Consider the following 27,439-nt stretch of genomic DNA (forward strand, 5'->3'; position numbering starts at 1 on the left):
GGATGACATAACGCTAGGAGGAGGTCGAAGCAGCAACAGGGAGACTTGGCGCTGGAGAAATTGTGAGTTATTTATTTTAGTTTTTTTATTACACAGGGAGTAAATAATAAGAGGCATCCATAATTTAGCATTAGGAATACATAAATGTTCCTTTAAAGCAGAACTGACACTTCTTCCTCATTCTTTCAACCCTCCCCCCCCCCCCCCCCCCACTTACACTACAGAAAGAATACCCAAGTATGTGGCATGTTCTGACTGAACTAGGACCGTGCCTTGCAACTTTTTAATGAAAAGAAGTGGAAGTAAAAAAAAAAATACAAAAAATTATACATAATTATATGTAGCACAACCAATAATCAAACAATATTTCTACTGCACAAACAGTTCATGCTGAGAATGTATGCAAACATGTTTGAAAAAAAAGCATGTGTTAATATTATAGACATATCACACATTTCTTAAAGATGTTATCTTAACAATGTGTAAAATACATTTTCACTCTACTGAATTTTGTTTAAACAAGTCTTTTCTGGTTTTATCTTAACAACTTCAGTGTTTCTCATATATGTTAAAACACTAATTAGTTTCTGCTGTAGTATAGAAAATTAAATGGCTTTTACACATTGTAAAGTGCAAAATTGCATTAATTAACCTATTAAATTGGGTTTGTGACTTTTCCCACTTCCAGCACCTTGCATTATAATACAGTATAAATGGACCTCTTACTGTCCCTCTTTACAGCTATTGTAGAAAATGATAAAAAAAAAAAAAAAAAAGTTGTAATAAAAGAAAATGAGCGTATTGTCATTTTTTTAAGTTCTTACATATCAACAAATTAGGCAGCGTATGTGTCAATACAGTACTGTGCAAAAGTTTTAGGCATGTGTGAAATTTTTTTGCAAAGTAGCAATGCATCCAAATGGAAAAGTTAATTGCTTATTTTTATCATATCACAAAATGCAATGGAAATTAACAGAAGTGAATCTAAATCCAATCCATATTTGGTGTGACCACCCTTTGCCTTCAAAACACCATCAATACTTCTAGGTATACTTGTACTTTTGTATCACACCACAATTCTGCCACCCTCCTCATGTGTTACCTTTTAAGAGTTAATACATTTTTAGGGGCTCATGAAAATACCCCTCCCTGCACATTGGATATTTTTTTACCTGAAGCTGAAAGAAGCAAGGCGAATTGTTTGCAGGGCCAGTCTGTCCATAGGTCACGGTGGGGCCATGGCTACAGGCAGCATTTTGTCGCCCCTGTTCACTTTAACCAGCCTGCTATGGGGCCCGGCTGCCTATCTGCATACGTGTGTGTGTATATATATATATATATATATATATCAGGGACACTGGAAGTTTGTGCTGTAAATATGTGTATGTATCTGGAGTGTAATTTTCCCCTCCAGCACAATCAGCTCCTCTGGTGCGAGAGCGATGCCATGGCAATGCTTCGGCATGCTTTGTGTGCATCGTGGAGCGTTGCTGTGGCAACCTACAACAACTCTCTTGCGACTTGCAAAAGGAGAGTAGCTGATTATGCTGAATTAGACTCCCTTTATACAGGAGAAGCATTCTGTGCCACCAGATTACCAGGGAATCTAGTGGAATAGGAATAATCTTAAGTAAAAATGAAAAAACAAAACTGCATCCACTATACAAACAAACTCTTTGTATACACTATACACACACACACACTATCTGCATACCCTGTACACACACACAGTGCATACACTGCATACAATACATACGTCATCCCCTACACAGACACTGCATAACAGTGAGTGGGCTTCACTGTGAGAAAAAGAAATGGGGAGATACTGATTTGTCGGGATTTCCACATGGCTCTTAATGCACAGCTTAACATAGATAATCATTTTGCAGCATTGGCCAGCAATTCACCAAAATTGCATACCTACAGTTATCTGTACATCCAGATTATCAAACACTACTTACCATTAATACCCATCGGGGGCTGTTCTGGTATATAGTGTTTGGCATTATACCGCCACCAGCTATTTGGCAGCGAACAATGGACAAGCTGTTGCCTGGAATTCCTGGGACCTAGTGCCTGTTTGATGACATGCTGGTGATGGGTAAATCAGAGGAAAAACAAGCAAAATGTAAAGGCCGTTTTGCAAAGACTGCAATATGGATTGAAAGTGAATTTGGATAAATGCCAATTCATGCAAGATCCCCTTGAATTGTGTGCTTATCTTGTTTTGAACCAAATCAAGTGTTTGATTATTTGTCTATCTACTCCTTTCCAAATTAATTAATTAATTAATTAATTGTGTGCACACTTTCCTAGAAGTAATTGACACTGGAGACATGTTTCTGGTTGGTAAAAAACCTGAGGAATACTTATTCCATGGGGTGGGACCTCCCTATAAAGCAGAAATATGTCATGCATAGTCACAGATAACACAAAGTATACTTTCAACAATTGGTTAACAGTCTAAGGGGTCTTTCCTGATACCACCCCACTGGGCGTGAGTCCAGCATCGTCACATGACATTTCTTTGTATCTCAGCCCCATTTTATTACACGTGGCAAGTTCTTGAGAGAGAGAGCCATTACTTGAACAAAGGAAGCGGGGGAGGGGTTAGAAAGAGAAGCAGCTCCTTTAACACAGCAAATCTCCATTTTGTTACATGAGGCTTTGCTCAATAGGAAGGGGGGTTTACAGAGGAAATGGGTACTAAGCACACAAAGGGGGAAGGGAAGCATTTTACTGAATGGGCACACATGTACAGAGAAAAATAGACATTTTATCCATTCAAGTATTTTGTCCATAACAATCTTAACAAAGAAGGGCTGCATACAATGGATGAGAAGGTCAAGGTCTTACAGGATGGTCCAACTAAGATCCTATCTTGGTCTGTTAAATTCAGGAGTTTGTTCGGTAGGTGAATGAAATAATAATAAAACAAAGGGAAATGCAATGTCCCAAACACATAGGATAGTGAAACAAAGTAATTATAATCCAGAGACAGATTGATCCATCACAGTGCTCCCCCCTTGTGAAACACACTGGCAGACCCGGTTTGACCCTTTTCAGGTCAACTTGGGGATGTCCGGACATAGGTTAGGTGCTCCGTCGGCGTTTCCATTCTGCTTACCGGGCTGGTAGTGGATGGTAAAGTTGTAGGCTGTAGTACCAAGCTCCACCGTAGCAGTTGGCCGTTGTCTCCCGCGACCTGGTTAATCTACACCAGCGGGTTGTGATCGATGACCAATGTAACTTCCTCTCCATACAAGTAAGGGGTCAGTTTGTTCAATGCCCACACCAAGGCTAAACATTATTTTTCCACTACCGCGTAGCTCACCTCCCGGGGCAACAACTTCCTACCGAGGGATGCGACAGGATACGACAGGATGCTCCCTTTCCTTTTCTCCAATTTAGGCCCACGGACTGTCATAGGGTTCAATGATGCCTAGCTGTAACATTTCCTGTACCTCCTTCCGCATCCCCTCTCGGACTGCTTCAGGGATACGGTAGGCAGGTTGTCTGTGTGGGGCTTGGCTGGGGGTCTCTACTTTGTGGGTAACTAGCGTGGTGTACCCGGGCTTTTGGGTCTGTCACTTACTTTCTAATAACTGGCAAGCCTGCTCCTTTTCTACTTCTCTTAACCTATCCCCTAGCTTCACCTGACTGATGAGATCAGTTTGAACGTCCCTTTCTAGCAGATCAAGGAAGGGGAGACTGTCTTGGTCATCTGTAACTGGAGCACATACGGCTACTATGTCTTCATGCCTCTCTAGGTATTCTTTCAGCATGTTGAAATGAAAGGATCTCCGTATCCTCTCATTGACCCAGCTGGCAACTACATAGGTGGTGCCACAGAGCTGTTCCACCACCTTGTAGGGGTCCTGCCATGCTGCCTGAAGTTTGTCTTGTCTGGTAGGCTTCAGCACCAGGACTTTCTGCCCCACCCGGAACATATGCTGACGCGCACCCCGATCATACCAAACATTCTGTCGCCCCTGGGCCGTCTGGAGATTGTCCTTTACCATCTTAGCCAACTGCTCAATGCAGTCCCTGGGTTCTAATACATACGGCATGCTGGGGGTCCCTTCATGTTCCGTTTCCCCTTCCCAGTGTTCCCTGATGAGATCAAGGAGTCCTCGCAGCCTTCTTCCATAGAGCAACTCTAAAGGGGAAAACCCAGTAGATTACTGCGGCACCTCTCGATAAGCAAACAAGAGGTGAGGCAGGAACCTCTCACAGTCTCTGCAAGCATTGGTAAAGGTCCTCAGCATCTTGCAGGATGCAAGGCCCTTTCCTCAGTCTGCTCTGAGAGAGACAAGCACAGCCTTCTGTCTGCAGCTCCGCCGGGTGCAGAGCTGCAGACTAAATTGTCTTGCGATCTCCTGCCAATCAGAGCGTTGCTGCAGGTTACCACGACAATGCTCTGACTCTGCTGGAGATTGCAAGACACTTACCATGTAGTCTGCAGCTCTGCACCCGGACTACCAGGGAAAGCTGCTCACTTACAGCAGGGAAAGCTGCCCACTGGACCAGCAGGGAATGGATTAGGAAAGAATAAAAAAAAGGTATTTCTGACAGGACAGCCCCTTCCACACTATATCACTATATCACCACCCTCTCCACACTATATCACCCCCTCTTCACATAATATCATCCCCGGTCCACACTATATCACCCCCTCCTACACACTAATACTTTGGGGAATTTGGAGAAAAATACTGGCATTGTTCAGGATATTTTCCAAAGTTTTCATGTTGCAATACAGCAGCCAACTGGACATGCATGTCTACTGGATTTCAGCCTTTTAATATACAAGGCTAGTAAAAGTCATACTATTTGCCCACATTTTTTATACTTGGTAGTACAAAAAACTATGAGGGTCAGTAACTATCTCACCCCAAATGCCTTTTGTAGGTCATGACTACTAAACAGTTGAGCAGCCAGAACCCCTGAACAATGCAATAGAGTATTATTAAAATAAAAGTGAGAATAGCCCATTGGTCCCCTTAATCCCCTCATGCATACCTGGCGAGTGGGGGATGAAATAAAATAGTGACTTGACAGTCATCACTGTTGCCTCCAAGCCGTTGCAGGTGAATGGGAACATATCTTAGAGATAGGGTAGGACCTGCCACTGGTCCCCTCCATACCCCCAAACCATTGCCCAGCAGGTGAGGGTTAACTAGTGAGTGGGTAGCCATAGCTCTGTTATATTTATTCATTATGATTTATATTAAAGATTTATCATATAGCATCATCATTCAGTTCAGATAAGGCCAAACAATGCAAATGAAAATAAGAAATATAAACAATTACTCCTTTTTTTTTGTATGCATTCTGTATGCCGGCTGCCAGGCACAAAGACAAGAGCTTACAATGGTGGCTAAAATGGAGTCACCCAGCTGCAGAATAAAGAGTTGTGGATTTGTACATTTGTTCTTATGTTTCACACCTCACGAATATACATTTGCTAACTATAGTGATAAATAAACAAATTGTTAAAAATCCAGGGTAGTGATGGATCCCCTTTGATCTTGTGGTTTTTAGTTTTTTTTTTTTTACTATTTGCCAGCTGGGTGCTAGGGCAAATTTCTAAGCTTTCCTAGATACCAGTCCAGATTTAACAATCTAGCCCCATATTTATTCATTCAGATTCATATTTCAGCCATGATCATTTCTGGACAGGCTGAAATCCAAACAAAATGTTGGTTAATATGGAATCTGTCTTGAAAAATCCAAATAGTGTTAAAGTGTGAATCCCTCAGATAGAGCCACATTTATTTAGATGATTTGGACTGGGTCATTCAATGTTCAGTGATTAATTCCCTTACCAATATATATATATATATATATATATATATATATATATATATATATATATATATATATATATTTAAGTTTCAGTGAATCAACTGTTTTACCTTTGCTGCATTGAGGGGGGCAGGGGAGGGGGCAGCCATATTTAGTCCTCTTTTGTCAGAAGCACAATGTAAGACCATACACTAGTTTCAAGAACACACACTAGTGCTTTATTACCTGCACAGTTGTGGGTCTGGTAACGTATGCTCCCGACCAAAAATAATTTTATAGAACAAAGGTAAGCTGGGAGATGCACCTGTTAGAGGTATTTATCTTAATGTATGTAAGCATTATAAAACAAGTGCATGGCTAAGTTCTGTGTGTTTTATTTTCTTTTGTATTAACACAGGCAGGTGCTTTGTTAGCATAGAATTTACCTAGGAGTTCTGACTTGACATTGGCAGATGCAGTGATACCAAACATCTTTGTTATTTAAATAGACATAGGGATTTATAATAGTGTGCAAGTAACTTTCTCAGTTTTGTATTTCAAATTAATACATACAGAAGCTATAGTACATGTAATATTTTACTTACATATTTAGTATTATTATTATTATTATTATTATCATTGTAAATATGTTTTGCGGCTCATGAAGAATACGTCAGGCATTGTGTTTGATTTTCATTATCACATAGACATGGTAAAATATGTAGTATATGTTATACATTCCAAAAAAAATGTAAACTGAACAAATTAAAATTAAACAAACTAAAACTATAAGTAAAACTTAAATTAGCGAAGAAGTGTGAGATTTCTTAACCCCTTAAGGACACATGACATGTGTGACATGTCATGATTCCCTTTAATTCCAGAAGTTTGGTCCTTAAGGGGTTAAAGGTTTGGCCCATGTGACTTAGGAAGGTTTTTATTTTTCTTCCTTGAGGGTTTTATTTAATAGTCATACAGTTTGGAATCTAAAATGGTAGTTAGAAGAAAACAGAAAAAATGCACGCCTCTCACAAACTGTGAGGGGATGCCTCCTGGAAAATACTATCTGTAAGGGCGAGATTTATGTTTCATAGTGTGGTAACTGGTTAACACTAATACTATTTTTTATGTTATGTCAATTTTAGTGTCTACCACTTTTTCTCTACCCTGCCTTAACTTGCAACTTAGATTCAGGCATAGGAGAAGCCTTATCAGGCTTGTATTTATGTCCCATTATGTTTGTTTCACTTTATAGATTAATTTGTTATTGGTAATAAGATACTGGTTTTATTTTCCAGGAGGCATCCCCTCACAGTTTGTGAGAGGCGTGCATTTTGTTCTGTTTTCTTCTAACATTCACTGGTGTGCAGATCCTCTGGATATAGACACCAACTTCAGGGTGTGTCTCTCCCGACGGACTCTGTTTTCTTTGTTCTGTTCTAAACTGAGTTATCATTATCATACTATAAAAAGTTAACAGTTTAAACATGTTAAACATGTATAAAATAAACATGGGCATGTCTTAGTCTCTCAAGTGTATTGTGTAGAACATGGTAGGATCTGGGATACAAGAGATGTTATTTTTCCACCACCTGTCAGATGTTTAGATGGGCAGAGGGTCACGACCAACTACTAGTTTAGCCAAATACCAGGCAGTGAACGCTAATGTATTCTTTACTTTGTTTTTGGAAAAAGTCTCCAGGGTAGGAATGTATTGTTTCTATATAGAAAGGAACTTTTTAACCATTAATTCTTTATTAATCAGTGTGTTTATCAAATCCATCTTAAAGTAATGGTGGAGCTTAGTTAAGAAAATTCATAGGGGGTAAGTGTCTGGTTGGTTCCAGTGTTGTAAAATGGTTTTGTATTTTACTGACATGTGACTAGTGATGTACCGAACTGTCCGCCGGCGAACAGTTCCCGGCGAACCTAGCGTGTTCGCGTTCGCCGCGGCGGGCGGACACATGCGCAGTTCGATCTGCCCCCTATTCGTCATCATTGGGCAAACTTTGACCCTGTGCCTCTCGGTCAGCAGACACATTCCAGCCAATCAGCAGCACTCCCTCCCTTCCACACCCTCCAACCTCCCTCCCAGCATCCATTTTCGATTCATTCTGAAGCTGCATGCTTAGTGAGAGGAGGGAAAGTTTAGATGCTGCTGATTAGATAGGGAAATTGATAGCTAGGCTAGTGTATTCAGTGTCCACTACAATCCTGAAGGACTCATCTGATCTCTGCTGTAAGGACAGCACCCCAAAAAGCCCTTTTTAGGGCTATAACATCAGGCTGCTTTTTTTTTTTTTTCCTGTGTAATGTAATTGCAGGTGCCTGCCTGCCTGCCAGCTTCTGTGTGAGGTTCACATTGGATACTGTGCCTACTTGCCCAGTGCCACCACTCATATCTGTTTTAACAATAGGTTAAGCTTTAGATTTAAAAGAAATAATTGTTTTTCACTGTAATAGAAGAGCAGTTGCCTGCCTGCCAGCTTCTGTGTCAGGTTGGATGCCTTGCCCATTTGCACAGTCAGTGCCACCACTCATATCTGTTTTAACAATAGGTTAAGCTTTAGATTTAAAAGAAATAATTTTTTTCACTGTAATAGAAGAGCAGTTGCCTGCCTGCCAGCTTCTGTGTCAGGTTGGATGCCTTGCCCATTTGCACAGTCAGTGCCACCACTCATATCTGTTTTAACAATAGGTTAAGCTTTAGATTTAAAAGAAATAATTTGTTTTCACTGTAATAGAAGAGCAGTTGCCTGCCTGCCAGCTTCTGTGTCAGGTTGGATGCCTTGCCCATTTGCACAGTCAGTGCCACCACTCATATCTGTTTTAACAATAGGTTAAGCTTTAGATTTAAAAGAAATAATTTTTTTTCACTGTAATAGAAGAGCAGTTGCCTGCCTGCCAGCTTCTGTGTCAGGTTGGATGCCTTGCCCATTTGCACAGTCAGTGCCACCACTCATATCTGTTTTAACAATAGGTTAAGCTTTAGATTTAAAAGAAATAATTTGTTTTCACTGTAATAGAAGAGCAGTTGCCTGCCTGCCAGCTTCTGTGTCAGGTTGGATGCCTTGCCCATTTGCACAGTCAGTGCCACCACTCATATCTGTTTTAACAATAGGTTAAGCTTTAGATTTAAAAGAAATAATTTTTTTTCACTGTAATAGAAGAGCAGTTGCCTGCCTGCCAGCTTCTGTGTCAGGTTGGATGCCTTGCCCATTTGCACAGTCAGTGCCACCACTCATATCTGTTTTAACAATAGGTTAAGCTTTAGATTTAAAAGAAATAATTTGTTTTCACTGTAATAGAAGAGCAGTTGCCTGCCTGCCTGCCAGCTTCTGTGTCAGGTTGGATGCCTTGCCCATTTGCACAGTCAGTGCCACCACTCATATCTGTTTTTACAATAGGTTAAGCTTTAGATTTAAAAGAAATAATTTTTTTTCACTGTAATAGAAGAGCAGTTAGTTGTCTGCAAGCGTCTGGGTGTCAGGCCTACTTCAGCGTGTGCTCTGCAGACCTGTGCCAGCGTGCTTTGACAGTTGCCAATCATATCTGGTGTCTCTTTAGCGTGCTTTTACAAAGAAAAAAGGTTTCCAGTGTAAGCTAATAGCAGCCAGTCAGTGTCCTTCAAGCGGCTCTGTCAGGCCTTCCTTCAGCGTGTGCCCTGCACAACCCTGCCAGCGTGCTTTGACAGTTGCCAATCATATCTGGTGTCTCTTTAGCGTGCTTTTACAAAGAAAAAAGGTTTCCAGTGTAAGCTAATAGCAGCCAGTCAGTGTCCTTCAAGCGGCTCTGTCAGGCCTTCCTTCAGCGTGTGCCCTGCACAACCCTGCCAGCGTACTTTGACAGTTGCCACTCATATCTGGTGTCTCTATAGCGTGCTTTTACAACCAAAATTTTGTTTCCACTGTAATAGAAGAGCAGTTGCCTGCCTGCCAGCTTCTATGTGGGGTTCACAGTGGATACTGTGCCCTCTTGCCCAGTGCCACCACTCATATCTGTTTTTACAATAGCTTAAGCGTGCTTTGACAGTTGCCAATCATATTTGGTGTCTCTTTAGCGTGCTTTTACAAAGAAAAAAGTTTCCAGTGTAAGCTAATAGCAGCCAGTCAGTGTCCTTCAAGCGGCTCTGTCAGTCCTTCCTTCAGCGTGTGCTCTCCAGAACTGTTCCAGTGCACATTGCCAATCATATCTGGTGTCTCTATAGCGTGCTTTTAAAAACAACATTTTTTTTTCACTGTTATAGATTGAATAGCAGTTACTTGTCTTCAAGCGGGTGTGTCAGGCCTACAGTGTGTGCTCTGCAGAACTGTTCAAGTGCACATTGCCAATCATATCTGGTGTCTCTATAGCGTGCTTTTAAAAACAAAATTTTTTTTTCACTGTTATAGATTGAATAGCAGTTACTTGTCTTCAAGCGGGTGTGTCAGGCCTACAGTGTGTGCTCTGCCGAACTGTTCAAGTGCACATTGCCAATCATATCTGGTGTCTCTATAGCGTGCTTTTACAAAGAAAAAAGGTTTCTAGTGTAAGCTAATAGCAGCCAGTCAGTGTCCTTTAAGCGGCTCTGTCAGTCCTTCCTTCAGCGTGTGCTCTCCAGAACTGTTCCAGTGCACATTGCCAATCATATCTGGTGTCTTTATAGCGTGCTTTTAAAAACAAATTTTTTTTTCACTGTTATAGATTGAATAGCAGTTACTTGTCTTCAAGCGGGTGTGTCAGGCCTACAGTGTGTGCTCTGCAGAACTGTTCAAGTGCACATTGCCAATCTTATCTGGTGTCTCTATAGCGTGCTTTTAAAACCAAAATTTGTTTTTCACTGTTATAGATTGAATAGCAGTTACTTGTCTTCAAGCGGGTGTGTCAGGCCTACAGTGTGTGCTCTGCAGAACTGTTCAAGTGCACATTGCCAATCATATCTGGTGTCTCTATAGCGTGCTTTTACAAACAAAAAAGGTTTCTAGTGTAAGCTAATAGCAGCCAGTCAGTGTCCTTCAAGCGCCTCTGTCAGTCCTTCCTTCAGCGTGTGCTCTCCAGAACTGTTCCAGTGCACATTGCCAATCATATCTGGTGTCTCTATAGCGTGCTTTTAAAAACAAATTTTTTTTTTCACTGTTATAGATTGAATAGCAGTTACTTGTCTTCAAGCGGGTGTGTCAGGCCTACAGTGTGTGCTCTGCAGAACTGTTCAAGTGCACATTGCCAGTCATATCTGGTGTCTCTTTAGCGTGCTTTTACAAAGAAAAAAGGTTTCCAGTGTAAGCTAATAGCAGCCAGTCAGTGTCCTTCAAGCGGCTCTGTCAGGCCTTCCTTCAGCGTGTGCCCTGCACAACCCTGCCAGCGTACTTTGACAGTTGCCACTCATATCTGGTGTCTCTTTAGCGTGCTTTTACAAAGAAAAAAGGTTTCCAGTGTCAGCTAATAGCAGCCAGTCAGTGTCCTTCAAGCGGCTCTGTCAGGCCTTCCTTCAGCGTGTGCCCTGCACAACCCTGCCAACGTACTTTGACAGTTGCCACTCATATCTGGTGTCTCTATAGCGTGCTTTTACAACCAAAATTTTGTTTCCACTGTAATAGAACAGCAGTTGCCTGCCTGCCAGCTTCTGTGTGGGGTTCACAGTGGATACTGTGCCCTCTTGCCCAGTGCCACCACTCATATCTGTTTTTACAATAGCTTAAGCTTTAGATTTAAAATAAATAATTTTTTTTCGCTGTAATAGAAGAGCAGTTAGTTGTCTGCAAGCGTCTGGGTGTCAGGCCTACTTCAGCGTGTGCTCTGCAGACCTGTGCCAGCGTGCTTTGACAGTTGCCAATCATATTTGGTGTCTCTTTAGCGTGCTTTTACAAAGAAAAAAGGTTTCTAGTGTAAGCTAATAGCAGCCAGTCAGTGTCCTTCAAGCGGCTCAGTCAGTCCTTCCTTCAGCGTGTGCTCTCCAGAACTGTTCCAGTGCACATTGCCAATCATATCTGGTGTCTCTATAGCGTGCTTTTAAAAACAACATTTTTTTTTCACTGTTATAGATTGAATAGCAGTTACTTGTCTTCAAGCGGGTGTGTCAGGCCTACAGTGTGTGCTCTGCAGAACTGTTCAAGTGCACATTGCCAATCATATCTGGTGTCTCTATAGCGTGCTTTTAAAAACACATTTTTTTTTTCACTGTTATAGATTGAATAGCAGTTACTTGTCTTCAAGCGGGTGTGTCAGGCCTACAGTGTGTGCTCTGCAGAACTGTTCAAGTGCACATTGCCAATCATATCTGGTGTCTCTATAGCGTGCTTTTACAAAGAAAAAAGGTTTCTAGTGTAAGCTAATAGCAGCCAGTCAGTGTCCTTCAAGCGGCTCTGTCAGTCCTTCCTTCAGCGTGTGCTCTCCAGAACTGTTCCAGTGCACATTGCCAATCATATCTGGTGTCTCTATAGCGTGCTTTTAAAAACAATTTTTTTTTTCACTGTTATAGATTGAATAGCAGTTACTTGTCTTCAAGCGGGTGTGTCAGGCCTACAGTGTGTGCTCTGCAGAACTGTTCAAGTGCACATTGCCAATCATATCTGGTGTCTCTTTAGCGTGCTTTTACAAAGAAAAAAGGTTTCTAGTGTAAGCTAATAGCAGCCAGTCAGTGTCCTTCAAGCGCCTCTGTCAGTCCTTCCTTCAGCGTGTGCTCTCCAGAACTGTTCCAGTGCACATTGCCAATCATATCTGGTGTCTCTATAGCGTGCTTTTAAAAACAAATTTTTTTTTTCACTGTTATAGATTGAATAGCAGTTACTTGTCTTCAAGCGGGTGTGTCAGGCCTACAGTGTGTGCTCTGCAGAACTGTTCAAGTGCACATTGCCAATCATATCTGGTGTCTCTATAGCGTGCTTTTAAAAACAATTTTTTTTTTTCACTGTTATAGATTGAATAGCAGTTACTTGTCTTCAAGCGGGTGTGTCAGGCCTACAGTGTGTGCTCTGCAGAACTGTTCAAGTGCACATTGCCAATCATATCTGGTGTCTCTATAGCGTGCTTTTACAAAGAAAAAAGGTTTCTAGTGTAAGCTAATAGCAGCCAGTCAGTGTCCTTCAAGCGGCTCTGTCAGTCCTTCCTTCAGCGTGTGCTCTCCAGAACTGTTCCAGTGCACATTGCCAATCATATCTGGTGTCTCTATAGCGTGCTTTTAAAAACAATTTTTTTTTTTCACTGTTATAGATTGAATAGCAGTTACTTGTCTTCAAGCGGGTGTGTCAGGCCTACAGTGTGTGCTCTGCAGAACTGTTCAAGTGCACATTGCCAATCATATCTGGTGTCTCTATAGCGTGCTTTTAAAACCAAAATTTGTTTTTCACTGTTATAGATTGAATAGCAGTTACTTGTCTTCAAGCAGGTGTGTCAGGCCTACAGTGTGTGCTCTGCAGAACTGTTCAAGTGCACATTGCCAATCATATCTGGTGTCTCTATAGCGTGCTTTTACAAACAAAAAAGGTTTCTAGTGTAAGCTAATAGCAGCCAGTCAGTGTCCTTCAAGCGCCTCTGTCAGTCCTTCCTTCAGCGTGTGCTCTCCAGAACTGTTCCAGTGCACATTGCCAATCATATCTGGTGTCTCTATAGCGTGCTTTTAAAAACAAAATTTTTTTTTCACTGTTATAGATTGAATAGCAGTTACTTGTTTTCAAGCGGGTGTGTCAGGCCTACAGTGTGTGCTCTGCAGAACTGTTCAAGTGCACATTGCCAGTCATATCTGGTGTCTCTTTAGCGTGCTTTTACAAAGAAAAAAGGTTTCCAGTGTAAGCTAATAGCAGCCAGTCAGTGTCCTTCAAGCGGCTCTGTCAGGCCTTCCTTCAGCGTGTGCCCTGCACAACCCTGCCAGCGTACTTTGACAGTTGCCACTCATATCTGGTGTCTCTATAGCGTGCTTTTACAAAGAAAAAAGGTTTCCAGTGTAAGCTAATAGCAGCCAGTCAGTGTCCTTCAAGCGGCTCTGTCAGGCCTTCCTTCAGCGTGTGCCCTGCACAACACTGCCAGCGTGCTTTGACAGTTGCCAATCATATCTGGTGTCTCTTTAGCGTGCTTTTACAAAGAAAAAAGGTTTCCAGTGTAAGCTAATAGCAGCCAGTCAGTGTCCTTCAAGCGGCTCTGTCAGGCCTTCCTTCAGCGTGTGCCCTGCACAACCCTGCCAGCGTACTTTGACAGTTGCCACTCATATCTGGTGTCTCTATAGCGTGCATTTACAACCAAAATTTTGTTTCCTCTGTAATAGAAGAGCAGTTGCCTACCTGCCAGCTTCTGTGTGGGGTTCACAGTGGATACTGTGCCCTCTTGCCCAGTGCCACCACTCATATCTGTTTTTACAATAGCTTAAGCTTTAGATTTAAAATAAATAATTTTTTTTCACTGTAATAGAAGAGCAGTTAGTTGTCTGCAAGCGTCTGGGTGTCAGGCCTACTTCAGCGTGTGCTCTGCAGACCTGTGCCAGCGTGCTTTGACAGTTGCCAATCATATTTGGTGTCTCTTTAGCGTGCTTTTACAAAGAAAAAAGGTTTCTAGTGTAAGCTAATAGCAGCCAGTCAGTGTCCTTCAAGCGGCTCTGTCAGTCCTTCCTTCAGCGTGTGCTCTCCAGAACTGTTCCAGTGCACATTGCCAATCATATCTGGTGTCTCTATAGCGTGCTTTTAAAAACAATTTTTTTTTTTCACTGTTATAGATTGAATAGCAGTTACTTGTCTTCAAGCGGGTGTGTCAGGCCTACAGTGTGTGCTCTGCAGAACTGTTCAAGTGCACATTGCCAATCATATCTGGTGTCTCTATAGCGTGCTTTTAAAACCAAAATTTGTTTTTCACTGTTATAGATTGAATAGCAGTTACTTGTCTTCAAGCAGGTGTGTCAGGCCTACAGTGTGTGCTCTGCAGAACTGTTCAAGTGCACATTGCCAATCATATCTGGTGTCTCTATAGCGTGCTTTTACAAACAAAAAAGGTTTCTAGTGTAAGCTAATAGCAGCCAGTCAGTGTCCTTCAAGCGCCTCTGTCAGTCCTTCCTTCAGCGTGTGCTCTCCAGAACTGTTCCAGTGCACATTGCCAATCATATCTGGTGTCTCTATAGCGTGCTTTTAAAAACAAAATTTTTTTTTCACTGTTATAGATTGAATAGCAGTTACTTGTTTTCAAGCGGGTGTGTCAGGCCTACAGTGTGTGCTCTGCAGAACTGTTCAAGTGCACATTGCCAGTCATATCTGGTGTCTCTTTAGCGTGCTTTTACAAAGAAAAAAGGTTTCCAGTGTAAGCTAATAGCAGCCAGTCAGTGTCCTTCAAGCGGCTCTGTCAGGCCTTCCTTCAGCGTGTGCCCTGCACAACCCTGCCAGCGTACTTTGACAGTTGCCACTCATATCTGGTGTCTCTATAGCGTGCTTTTACAAAGAAAAAAGGTTTCCAGTGTAAGCTAATAGCAGCCAGTCAGTGTCCTTCAAGCGGCTCTGTCAGGCCTTCCTTCAGCGTGTGCCCTGCACAACACTGCCAGCGTGCTTTGACAGTTGCCAATCATATCTGGTGTCTCTTTAGCGTGCTTTTACAAAGAAAAAAGGTTTCCAGTGTAAGCTAATAGCAGCCAGTCAGTGTCCTTCAAGCGGCTCTGTCAGGCCTTCCTTCAGCGTGTGCCCTGCACAACCCTGCCAGCGTACTTTGACAGTTGCCACTCATATCTGGTGTCTCTATAGCGTGCATTTACAACCAAAATTTTGTTTCCTCTGTAATAGAAGAGCAGTTGCCTACCTGCCAGCTTCTGTGTGGGGTTCACAGTGGATACTGTGCCCTCTTGCCCAGTGCCACCACTCATATCTGTTTTTACAATAGCTTAAGCTTTAGATTTAAAATAAATAATTTTTTTTCACTGTAATAGAAGAGCAGTTAGTTGTCTGCAAGCGTCTGGGTGTCAGGCCTACTTCAGCGTGTGCTCTGCAGACCTGTGCCAGCGTGCTTTGACAGTTGCCAATCATATTTGGTGTCTCTTTAGCGTGCTTTTACAAAGAAAAAAGGTTTCTAGTGTAAGCTAATAGCAGCCAGTCAGTGTCCTTCAAGCGGCTCTGTCAGTCCTTCCTTCAGCGTGTGCTCTCCAGAACTGATCCAGTGCACATTGCCAATCATATCTGGTGTCGCTATAGCGTGCTTTTAAAAACAAATTTTTTTTTTCACTGTTATAGATTGAATAGCAGTTACTTGTCTTCAAGCGGGTGTGTCAGGCCTACAGTGTGTGCTCTGCAGAACTGTTCAAGTGCACATTGCCAATCATATCTGGTGTCTCTATAGCGTGCTTTTACAAAGAAAAAAGGTTTCTAGTGTAAGCTAATAGCAGCCAGTCAGTGTCCTTTAAGCGGCTCTGTCAGTCCTTCCTTCAGCGTGTGCTCTCCAGAACTGTTCCAGTGCACATTGCCAATCATATCTGGTGTCTCTATAGCGTGCTTTTAAAAACAAATTTTTTTTTTCACTGTTATAGATTGAATAGCAGTTACTTGTCTTCAAGCGGGTGTGTCAGGCCTACAGTGTGTGCTCTGCAGAACTGTTCAAGTGCACATTGCCAATCTTATCTGGTGTCTCTATAGCGTGCTTTTAAAACCAAAATTTGTTTTTCACTGTTATAGATTGAATAGCAGTTACTTGTCTTCAAGCGGGTGTGTCAGGCCTACAGTGTGTGCTCTGCAGAACTGTTCAAGTGCACATTGCCAATCATATCTGGTGTCTCTATAGCGTGCTTTTACAAACAAAAAAGGTTTCTAGTGTAAGCTAATAGCAGCCAGTCAGTGTCCTTCAAGCGCCTCTGTCAGTCCTTCCTTCAGCGTGTGCTCTCCAGAACTGTTCCAGTGCACATTGCCAATCATATCTGGTGTCTCTATAGCGTGCTTTTAAAAACAAAATTTTTTTTTCACTGTTATAGATTGAATAGCAGTTACTTGTCTTCAAGCGGGTGTGTCAGGCCTACAGTGTGTGCTCTGCAGAACTGTTCAAGTGCACATTGCCAATCATATCTGGTGTCTCTATAGCGTGCTTTTACAAACAAAAAAGGTTTCTAGTGTAAGCTAATAGCAGCCAGTCAGTGTCCTTCAAGCGCCTCTGTCAGTCCTTCCTTCAGCGTGTGCTCTCCAGAACTGTTCCAGTGCACATTGCCAATCATATCTGGTGTCTCTATAGCGTGCTTTTAAAAACAAAATTTTTTTTTCACTGTTATAGATTGAATAGCAGTTACTTGTCTTCAAGCGGGTGTGTCAGGCCTACAGTGTGTGCTCTGCAGAACTGTTCAAGTGCACATTGCCAGTCATATCTGGTGTCTCTTTAGCGTGCTTTTACAAAGAAAAAAGGTTTCCAGTGTAAGCTAATAGCAGCCAGTCAGTGTCCTTCAAGCGGCTCTGTCAGGCCTTCCTTCAGCGTGTGCCCTGCACAACCCTGCCAGCGTACTTTGACAGTTGCCACTCATATCTGGTGTCTCTTTAGCGTGCTTTTACAAAGAAAAAAGGTTTCCAGTGTAAGCTAATAGCAGCCAGTCAGTGTCCTTCAAGCGGCTCTGTCAGGCCTTCCTTCAGCGTGTGCCCTGCACAACCCTGCCAGCGTACTTTGACAGTTGCCACTCATATCTGGTGTCTCTATAGCGTGCTTTTACAACCAAAATTTTGTTTCCACTGTAATAGAAGAGCAGTTGCCTGCCTGCCAGCTTCTGTGTGGGGTTCACAGTGGATACTGTGCCCTCTTGCCCAGTGCCACCACTCATATCTGTTTTTACAATAGCTTAAGCTTAAGATTTAAAATAAATAATTTTTTTTCACTGTAATAGAAGAGCAGTTAGTTGTCTGCAAGCGTCTGGGTGTCAGGCCTACTTCAGCGTGTGCTCTGCAGACCTGTGCCAGCGTGCTTTGACAGTTGCCAATCATATTTGGTGTCTCTTTAGCATGCTTTTACAAAGAAAAAAGGTTTCTAGTGTAAGCTAATAGCAGCCAGTCAGTGTCCTTCAAGCGGCTCTGTCAGTCCTTCCTTCAGCGTGTGCTCTCCAGAACTGTTCCAGTGCACATTGCCAATCATATCTGGTGTCTCTATAGCGTGCTTTTAAAAACAACATTTTTTTTTCACTGTTATAGATTGAATAGCAGTTACTTGTCTTCAAGCGGGTGTGTCAGGCCTACAGTGTGTGCTCTGCAGAACTGTTCAAGTGCACATTGCCAATCATATCTGGTGTCTCTATAGCGTGCTTTTAAAAACAAATTTTTTTTTTCACTGTTATAGATTGAATAGCAGTTATTTGTCTTCAAGCGGGTGTGTCAGGCCTACAGTGTGTGTTCTGCAGAACTGTTCAAGTGCACATTGCCAATCATATCTGGTGTCTCTATAGCGTGCTTTTACAAAGAAAAAAGGTTTCTAGTGTAAGCTAATAGCAGCCAGTCAGTGTCCTTCAAGCGGCTCTGTCAGTCCTTCCTTCAGCGTGTGCTCTCCAGAACTGTTCCAGTGCACATTGCCAATCATATCTGGTGTCTCTATAGCGTGCTTTTAAAAACAATTTTTTTTTTTCACTGTTATAGATTGAATAGCAGTTACTTGTCTTCAAGCGGGTGTGTCAGGCCTACAGTGTGTGCTCTGCAGAACTGTTCAAGTGCACATTGCCAATCTTATCTGGTGTCTCTATAGCGTGCTTTTAAAACCAAAATTTGTTTTTCACTGTTATAGATTGAATAGCAGTTACTTGTCTTCAAGCGGGTGTGTCAGGCCTACAGTGTGTGCTCTGCAGAACTGTTCAAGTGCACATTGCCAATCATATCTGGTGTCTCTATAGCGTGCTTTTACAAACAAAAAAGGTTTCTAGTGTAAGCTAATAGCAGTCAGTCAGTGTCCTTCAAGCGCCTCTGTCAGTCCTTCCTTCAGCGTGTGCTCTCCAGAACTGTTCCAGTGCACATTGCCAATCATATCTGGTGTCTCTATAGCGTGCTTTTAAAAACAAATTATTTTTTTCACTGTTATAGATTGAATAGCAGTTACTTGTCTTCAAGCGGGTGTGTCAGGCCTACAGTGTGTGCTCTGCAGAACTGTTCAAGTGCACATTGCCAATCATATCTGGTGTCTCTTTAGCGTGCTTTTACAAAGAAAAAAGGTTTCCAGTGTAAGCTAATAGCAGCCAGTCAGTGTCCTTCAAGCGGCTCTGGCAGGCCTTCCTTCAGCGTGTGCCTTGCACAACCCTGCCAGCGTACTTTGACAGTTGCCACTCATATCTGGTTTCTCTATAGCGTGCTTTTACAAAGAAAAAAGGTTTCCAGTGTAAGCTAATAGCAGCCAGTCAGTGTCCTTCAAGCGGCTCTGTCAGGCCTTCCTTCAGCGTGTGCCCTGCACAACACTGCCAGCGTGCTTTGACAGTTGCCAATCATATCTGGTGTCTCTTTAGCGTGCTTTTACAAAGAAAAAAGGTTTCCAGTGTAAGCTAATAGCAGCCAGTCAGTGTCCTTCAAGCGGCTCTGTCAGGCCTTCCTTCAGCGTGTGCCCTGCACAACCCTGCCAGCGTACTTTGACAGTTGCCACTCATATCTGGTGTCTCTATAGCGTGCATTTACAACCAAAATTTTGTTTCCACTGTAATACAAGAGCAGTTGCCTGCCTGCCAGCTTCTGTGTGGGGTTCACAGTGGATACTGTGCCCTCTTGCCCAGTGCCACCACTCATATCTGTTTTTACAATAGCTTAAGCTTTAGATTTAAAATAAATAATTTTTTTTCACTGTAATAGAAGAGCAGTTAGTTGTCTGCAAGCGTCTGGGTGTCAGGCCTACTTCAGCGTGTGCTCTGCAGACCTGTGCCAGCGTGCTTTGACAGTTGCCAATCATATTTGGTGTCTCTTTAGCGTGCTTTTACAAAGAAAAAAGGTTTCTAGTGTAAGCTAATAGCAGCCAGTCAGTGTCCTTCAAGCGGCTCTGTCAGTCCTTCCTTCAGCGTGTGCTCTCCAGAACTGTTCCAGTGCACATTGCCAATCATATCTGTTGTCGCTATAGCGTGCTTTTAAAAACACATTTTTTTTTTCACTGTTATAGATTGAATAGCAGTTACTTGTCTTCAAGCGGGTGTGTCAGGCCTACAGTGTGTGCTCTGCAGAATTGTTCAAGTGCACATTGCCAATCATATCTGGTGTCTCTATAGCGTGCTTTTAAAAACAAATTTTTTTTTTCACTGTTATAGATTGAATAGCAGTTACTTGTCTTCAAGCGGGTGTGTCAGGCCTACAGTGTGTGCTCTGCAGAACTGTTCAAGTGCACATTGCCAATCATATCTGGTGTCTCTATAGCGTGCTTTTAAAACCAAAATTTGTTTTTCACTGTTATAGATTGAATAGCAGTTACTTGTCTTCAAGCGGGTGTGTCAGGCCTACAGTGTGTGCTCTCCAGAACTGTTCCAGTGCACATTGCCAATCATATCAGGTGTCTCTATAGCGTGCTTTTAAAAACAATTGTTTTTTTTTCACTGTTATAGATTGAATAGCAGTTACTTGTCTTTAAGCGGGTGTGTCAGGCCTACAGTGTGTGCTCTGCAGAACTGTTCAAGTGCACATTGCCAATCATATCTGGTGTCTCTATAGCGTGCTTTTACAAAGAAAAAAGGTTTCTAGTGTAAGCTAATAGCAGCCAGTCAGTGTCCTTCAAGCGGCTCTGTCAGTCCTTCCTTCAGCGTGTGCTCTCCAGAACTGTTCCAGTGCACATTGCCAATCATATCTGGTGTCTCTATAGCGTGCTTTTAAAAACAATTTTTTTTTTCACTGTTATAGATTGAATAGCAGTTACTTGTCTTCAAGCGGGTGTGTCAGGCCTACAGTGTGTGCTCTGCAGAACTGTTCAAGTGCACATTGACAATCATATCTGGTGTCTCTATAGCGTGCTTTTAAAAACAACATTTTTTTTTCACTGTTATAGATTGAATAGCAGTTACTTGTCTTCAAGCGGGTGTGTCAGGCCTACAGTGTGTGCTCTGCAGAACTGTTCAAGTGCACATTGCCAATCATATCTGGTGTCTCTATAGCGTGCTTTTACAAAGAAAAAAGGTTTCTAGTGTAAGCTAATAGCAGCCAGTCAGTGTCCTTCAAGCGGCTCTGTCAGTCCTTCCATCAGCGTGTGCTCTCCAGAACTGTTCCAGTGCACATTGCCAATCATATCTGGTGTCTCTATAGCGTGCTTTTAAAACCAAGATTTGTTTTTCACTGTTATAGATTGAATAGCAGTTACTTGTCTTCAAGCGGGTGTGTCAGGCCTACAGTGTGTGCTCTGCAGCACTGTTCAAGTGCACATTGCCAATCATATCTGGTGTCTCTATAACGTGCTTTTAAAACCAAAATTCGTTTTTCACTGTTATAGATTGAATAGCAGTTACTTGTCTTCAAGCGGGTGTGTCAGGCCTACAGTGTGTGCTCTCCAGAACTGTTCCAGTGCACATTGCCAATCATATCTGGTGTCTCTATAGCGTGCTTTTAAAAACAAAATTTTTTTTCACTGTTATAGATTGAATAGCAGTTTATTGTCTTCAAGCGGGTGTGTCAGGCCTACAGTGTGTGCTCTGCAGAACTGTTCAAGTGCACATTGCCAATCATATCTGGTGTCTCTTTAGCGTGCTTTTACAAAGAAAAAAGGTTTCCAGTGTAAGCTAATAGCAGCCAGTCAGTGTCCTTCAAGCGGCTCTGTCAGGCCTTCCTTCAGCGTGTGCCCTGCACAACCCTGCCAGCGTACTTTGACAGTTGCCACTCATATCTGGTGTCTCTTTAGCGTGCTTTTACAAAGAAAAAAGGTTTCCAGTGTAAGCTAATAGCAGCCAGTCAGTGTCCTTCAAGCGGCTCTGTCAGGCCTTCCTTCAGCGTGTGCCCTGCACAACCCTGCCAGCGTACTTTGACAGTTGCCACTCATATCTGGTGTCTCTATAGCGTGCTTTTACAACCAAAATTTTGTTTCCACTGTAATAGAAGAGCAGTTGCCTGCCTGCCTGCCAGCTTCTGTGTGGGGTTCACAGTGGATACTGTGCCCTCTTGCCCAGTGCCACCACTCATATCTGTTTTTACAATAGCTTAAGCTTTAGATTTAAAATAAATAATTTTTTTTCACTGTAATAGAAGAGCAGTTAGTTGTCTGCAAGCGTCTGGGTGTCAGGCCTACTTCAGCGTGTGCTCTGCAGACCTGTGCCAGCGTGCTTTGACAGTTGCCAATCATATTTGGTGTCTCTTTAGCGTGCTTTTACAAAGAAAAAAGGTTTCTAGTGTAAGCTAATAGCAGCCAGTCAGTGTCCTTCAAGCGGCTCTGTCAGTCCTTCCTTCAGCGTGTGCTCTCCAGAACTGTTCCAGTGCACATTGCCAATCATATCTGGTGTCGCTATAGCGTGCTTTTAAAAACAAAATTTTTTTTTCACTGTTATAGATTGAATAGCAGTTACTTGTCTTCAAGCGGATGTGTCAGGCCTACAGTGTGTGCTCTGCAGAACTGTTCAAGTGCACATTGCCAATCATATCTGGTGTCTCTATAGCGTGCTTTTAAAAACAAATTTTTTTTTCACTGTTATAGATTGAATAGCAGTTACTTGTCTTCAAGCGGGTGTGTCAGGCCTACAGTGTGTGCTCTGCAGAACTGTTCAAGTGCACATTGCCAATCATATCTGGTGTCTCTATAGCGTGCTTTTAAAACCAAAATTTGTTTTTAACTGTTATAGATTGAATAGCAGTTACTTGTCTTCAAGCGGGTATGTCAGGCCTACAGTGTGTGCTCTGCAGAACTGTTCAAGTGCACATTGCCAATCATATCTGGTGTCTCTATAGCGTGCTTTTAAAAACAAATTTTTTTTTTCACTGTTATAGATTGAATAGCAGTTACTTGTCTTCAAGCGGGTGTGTCAGGCCTACAGTGTGTGCTCTGCAGAACTGTTCAAGTGCACATTGCCAATCATATCTGGTGTCTCTATAGCGTGCTTTTAAAACCAAAATTTGTTTTTCACTGTTATAGATTGAATAGCAGTTACTTGTCTTCAAGCGGGTGTGTCAGGCCTACAGTGTGTGCTCTCCAGAACTGTTCCAGTGCACATTGCCAATCATATCTGGTGTCTCTATAGCGTGCTTTTAAAAACATTTTTTTTTTCACTGTTATAGATTGAATAGCAGTTACTTGTCTTCAAGCGGGTGTGTCAGGCCTACAGTGTGTGCTCTGCAGAACTGTTCAAGTGCACATTGCCAATCATATCTGGTGTCTCTATAGCGTGCTTTTACAAAGAAAAAAGGTTTCTAGTGTAAGCTAATAGCAGCCAGTCAGTGTCCTTCAAGCGGCTCTGTCAGTCCTTCCTTCAGCGTGTGCTCTCCAGAACTGTTCCAGTGCACATTGCCAATCATATCTGGTGTCTCTATAGCGTGCTTTTAAAAAAAAAATTTTTTTCACTGTTATAGATTGAATAGCAGTTACTTGTCTTCAAGCGGGTGTGTCAGGCCTACAGTGTGTGCTCTGCAGAACTGTTCAAGTGCACATTGGCAATCATATCTGGTGTCTCTATAGCGTGCTTTTAAAAACAACATTTTTTTTTCACTGTTATAGATTGAATAGCAGTTACTTGTCTTCAAGCGGGTGTGTCAGGCCTACAGTGTGTGCTCTGCAGAACTGTTCAAGTGCACATTGCCAATCATATCAGGTGTCTCTATAGCGTGCTTTTAAAACCAAAATTTGTTTTTCACTGTTATAGATTTAATAGCAGTTAGTTGTCTTCAAGCGGGTGTGTCAGGCCTACAGTGTGTGCTCTCCAGAACTGTTCCAGTGCACATTGCCAATCATATCTGGTGTCTCTATAGCGTGCTTTTACAAAGAAAAAAGGTTTCTAGTGTAAGCTAATAGCAGCCAGTCAGTGTCCTTCAAGCGGCTCTGTCAGTCCTTCCTTCAGCATGTGCTCTCCAGAACTGTTCCAGTGCACATTGCCAATCATATCTGGTGTCTCTATAGCGTGCTTTTAAAAACAAATTTTTTTTTTCACTGTTATAGATTGAATAGCAGTTACTTGTCTTCAAGCGGGTGTGTCAGGCCTACAGTGTGTGCTCTGCAGAACTGTTCAAGTGCACATTGCCAATCATATCAGGTGTCTCTATAGCGTGCTTTTAAAACCAAAATTTGTTTTTCACTGTTATAGATTTAATAGCAGTTAGTTGTCTTCAAGCGGGTGTGTCAGGCCTACAGTGTGTGCTCTGCAGAACTGTTCAAGTGCACATTGCCAATCATATCTGGTGTCTCTATATCGTGCTTTTACAAAGAAAAAAGGTTTCTAGTGTAAGCTAATAGCAGCCAGTCAGTGTCCTTCAAGCGGCTCTGTCAGGCCTTCCTTCAGCGTGTGCCCTGCACAACCCTGCCAGCGTACTTTGACAGTTGCCACTCATATCTGGTGTCTCTATAGCGTGCATTTACAACCAAAATTTTGTTTCCACTGTAATACAAGAGCAGTTGCCTGCCTGCCAGCTTCTGTGTGGGGTTCACAGTGGATACTGTGCCCTCTTGCCCAGTGCCACCACTCATATCTGTTTTTACAATAGCTTAAGCTTTAGATTTAAAATAAATAATTTTTTTTCACTGTAATAGAAGAGCAGTTAGTTGTCTGCAAGCGTATGGGTGTCAGGCCTACTTCAGCGTGTGCTCTGCAGACCTGTGCCAGCGTGCTTTGACAGTTGCCAATCATATTTGGTGTCTCTTTAGCGTGCTTTTACAAAGAAAAAAGGTTTCTAGTGTAAGCTAATAGCAGCCAGTCAGTGTCCTTCAAGCGGCTCTGTCAGTCCTTCCTTCAGCGTGTGCTCTCCAGAACTGTCCCAGTGCACATTGCCAATCATATCTGTTGTCGCTATAGCGTGCTTTTAAAAACAAAATTTTTTTTTCACTGTTATAGATTGAATAGCAGTTACTTGTCTTCAAGCGGGTGTGTCAGGCCTACAGTGTGTGCTCTGCAGAACTGTTCAAGTGCACATTGCCAATCATATCTGGTGTCTCTATAGCGTGCTTTTAAAAACAAATTTTTTTTTTCACTGTTATAGATTGAATAGCAGTTACTTGTCTTCAAGCGGGTGTGTCAGGCCTACAGTGTGTGCTCTGCAGAACTGTTCAAGTGCACATTGCCAATCATATCTGGTGTCTCTATAGCGTGCTTTTAAAACCAAAATTTGTTTTTCACTGTTATAGATTGAATAGCAGTTACTTGTCTTCAAGCGGGTGTGTCAGGCCTACAGTGTGTGCTCTCCAGAACTGTTCCAGTGCACATTGCCAATCATATCTGGTGTCTCTATAGCGTGCTTTTAAAAACAATTGTTTTTTTTCACTGTTTTAGATTGAATAGCAGTTACTTGTCTTCAAGCGGGTGTGTCAGGCCTACAGTGTGTGCTCTGCAGAACTGTTCAAGTGCACATTGCCAATCATATCTGGTGTCTCTATAGCGTGCTTTTACAAAGAAAAAAGGTTTCTAGTGTAAGCTAATAGCAGCCAGTCAGTGTCCTTCAAGCGGCTCTGTCAGTCCTTCCTTCAGCGTGTGCTCTCCAGAACTGTTCCAGTGCACATTGCCAATCATATCTGGTGTCTCTATAGCGTGCTTTTAAAAACAATTTTTTTTTTCACTGTTATAGATTGAATAGCAGTTACTTGTCTTCAAGCGGGTGTGTCAGGCCTACAGTGTGTGCTCTGCAGAACTGTTCAAGTGCACATTGACAATCATATCTGGTGTCTCTATAGCGTGCTTTTAAAAACAACATTTTTTTTTCACTGTTATAGATTGAATAGCAGTTACTTGTCTTCAAGCGGGTGTGTCAGGCCTACAGTGTGTGCTCTGCAGAACTGTTCAAGTGCACATTGCCAATCATATCTGGTGTCTCTATAGCGTGCTTTTAAAACCAAAATTTGTTTTTCACTGTTATAGATTGAATAGCAGTTACTTGTCTTCAAGCGGGTGTGTCAGGCCTACAGTGTGTGCTCTGCAGCACTGTTCAAGTGCACATTGCCAATCATATCTGGTGTCTCTATAACGTGCTTTTAAAACCAAAATTCGTTTTTCACTGTTATAGATTGAATAGCAGTTACTTGTCTTCAAGCGGGTGTGTCAGGCCTACAGTGTGTGCTCTCCAGAACTGTTCCAGTGCACATTGCCAATCATATCTGGTGTCTCTATAGCGTGCTTTTAAAAACAAAATTTTTTTTTCACTGTTATAGATTGAATAGCAGTTTATTGTCTTCAAGCGGGTGTGTCAGGCCTACAGTGTGTGCTCTGCAGAACTGTTCAAGTGCACATTGCCAATCATATCTGGTGTCTCTTTAGCGTGCTTTTACAAAGAAAAAAGGTTTCCAGTGTAAGCTAATAGCAGCCAGTCAGTGTCCTTCAAGCGGCTCTGTCAGGCCTTCCTTCAGCGTGTGCCCTGCACAACCCTGCCAGCGTACTTTGACAGTTGCCACTCATATCTGGTGTCTCTTTAGCGTGCTTTTACAAAGAAAAAAGGTTTCCAGTGTAAGCTAATAGCAGCCAGTCAGTGTCCTTCAAGCGGCTCTGTCAGGCCTTCCTTCAGCGTGTGCCCTGCACAACCCTGCCAGCGTACTTTGACAGTTGCCACTCATATCTGGTGTCTCTTTAGCGTGCTTTTACAAAGAAAAAAGGTTTCCAGTGTAAGCTAATAGCAGCCAGTCAGTGTCCTTCAAGCGGCTCTGTCAGGCCTTCCTTCAGCGTGTGCCCTGCACAACCCTGCCAGCGTACTTTGACAGTTGCCACTCATATCTGGTGTCTCTATAGCGTGCTTTTACAACCAAAATTTTGTTTCCACTGTAATAGAAGAGCAGTTGCCTGCCTGCCAGCTTCTGTGTGGGGTTCACAGTGGATACTGTGCCCTCTTGCCCAGTGCCACCACTCATATCTGTTTTTACAATAGCTTAAGCTTTAGATTTAAAATAAATAATTTTTTTTCACTGTAATAGAAGAGCAGTTAGTTGTCTGCAAGCGTCTGGGTGTCAGGCCTACTTCAGCGTGTGCTCTGCAGACCTGTGCCAGCGTGCTTTGACAGTTGCCAATCATATTTGGTGTCTCTTTAGCGTGCTTTTACAAAGAAAAAAGGTTTCTAGTGTAAGCTAATAGCAGCCAGTCAGTGTCCTTCAAGCGGCTCTGTCAGTCCTTCCTTCAGCGTGTGCTCTCCAGAACTGTTCCAGTGCACATTGCCAATCATATCTGGTGTCGCTATAGCGTGCTTTTAAAAACAAAATTTTTTTTTCACTGTTATAGATTGAATAGCAGTTACTTGTCTTCAAGCGGGTGTGTCAGGCCTACAGTGTGTGCTCTGCAGAACTGTTCAAGTGCACATTGCCAATCATATCTGGTGTCTCTATAGCGTGCTTTTAAAAACAAATATTTTTTTTCACTGTTATAGATTGAATAGCAGTTACTTGTCTTCAAGCGGGTGTGTCAGGCCTACAGTGTGTGCTCTGCAGAACTGTTCAAGTGCACATTGCCAATCATATCTGGTGTCTCTATAGCGTGCTTTTAAAACCAAAATTTGTTTTTAACTGTTATAGATTGAATAGCAGTTACTTGTCTTCAAGCGGGTGTGTCAGGCCTACAGTGTGTGCTCTGCAGAACTGTTCAAGTGCACATTGCCAATCATATCTGTTGTCGCTATAGCGTGCTTTTAAAAACAAAATTTTTTTT

The sequence above is a fragment of the Pelobates fuscus genome, chromosome 5 (assembly GCF_036172605.1).
Source record: "Pelobates fuscus isolate aPelFus1 chromosome 5, aPelFus1.pri, whole genome shotgun sequence".
NCBI classification, from domain to species: Eukaryota; Metazoa; Chordata; class Amphibia; order Anura; family Pelobatidae; genus Pelobates; species Pelobates fuscus.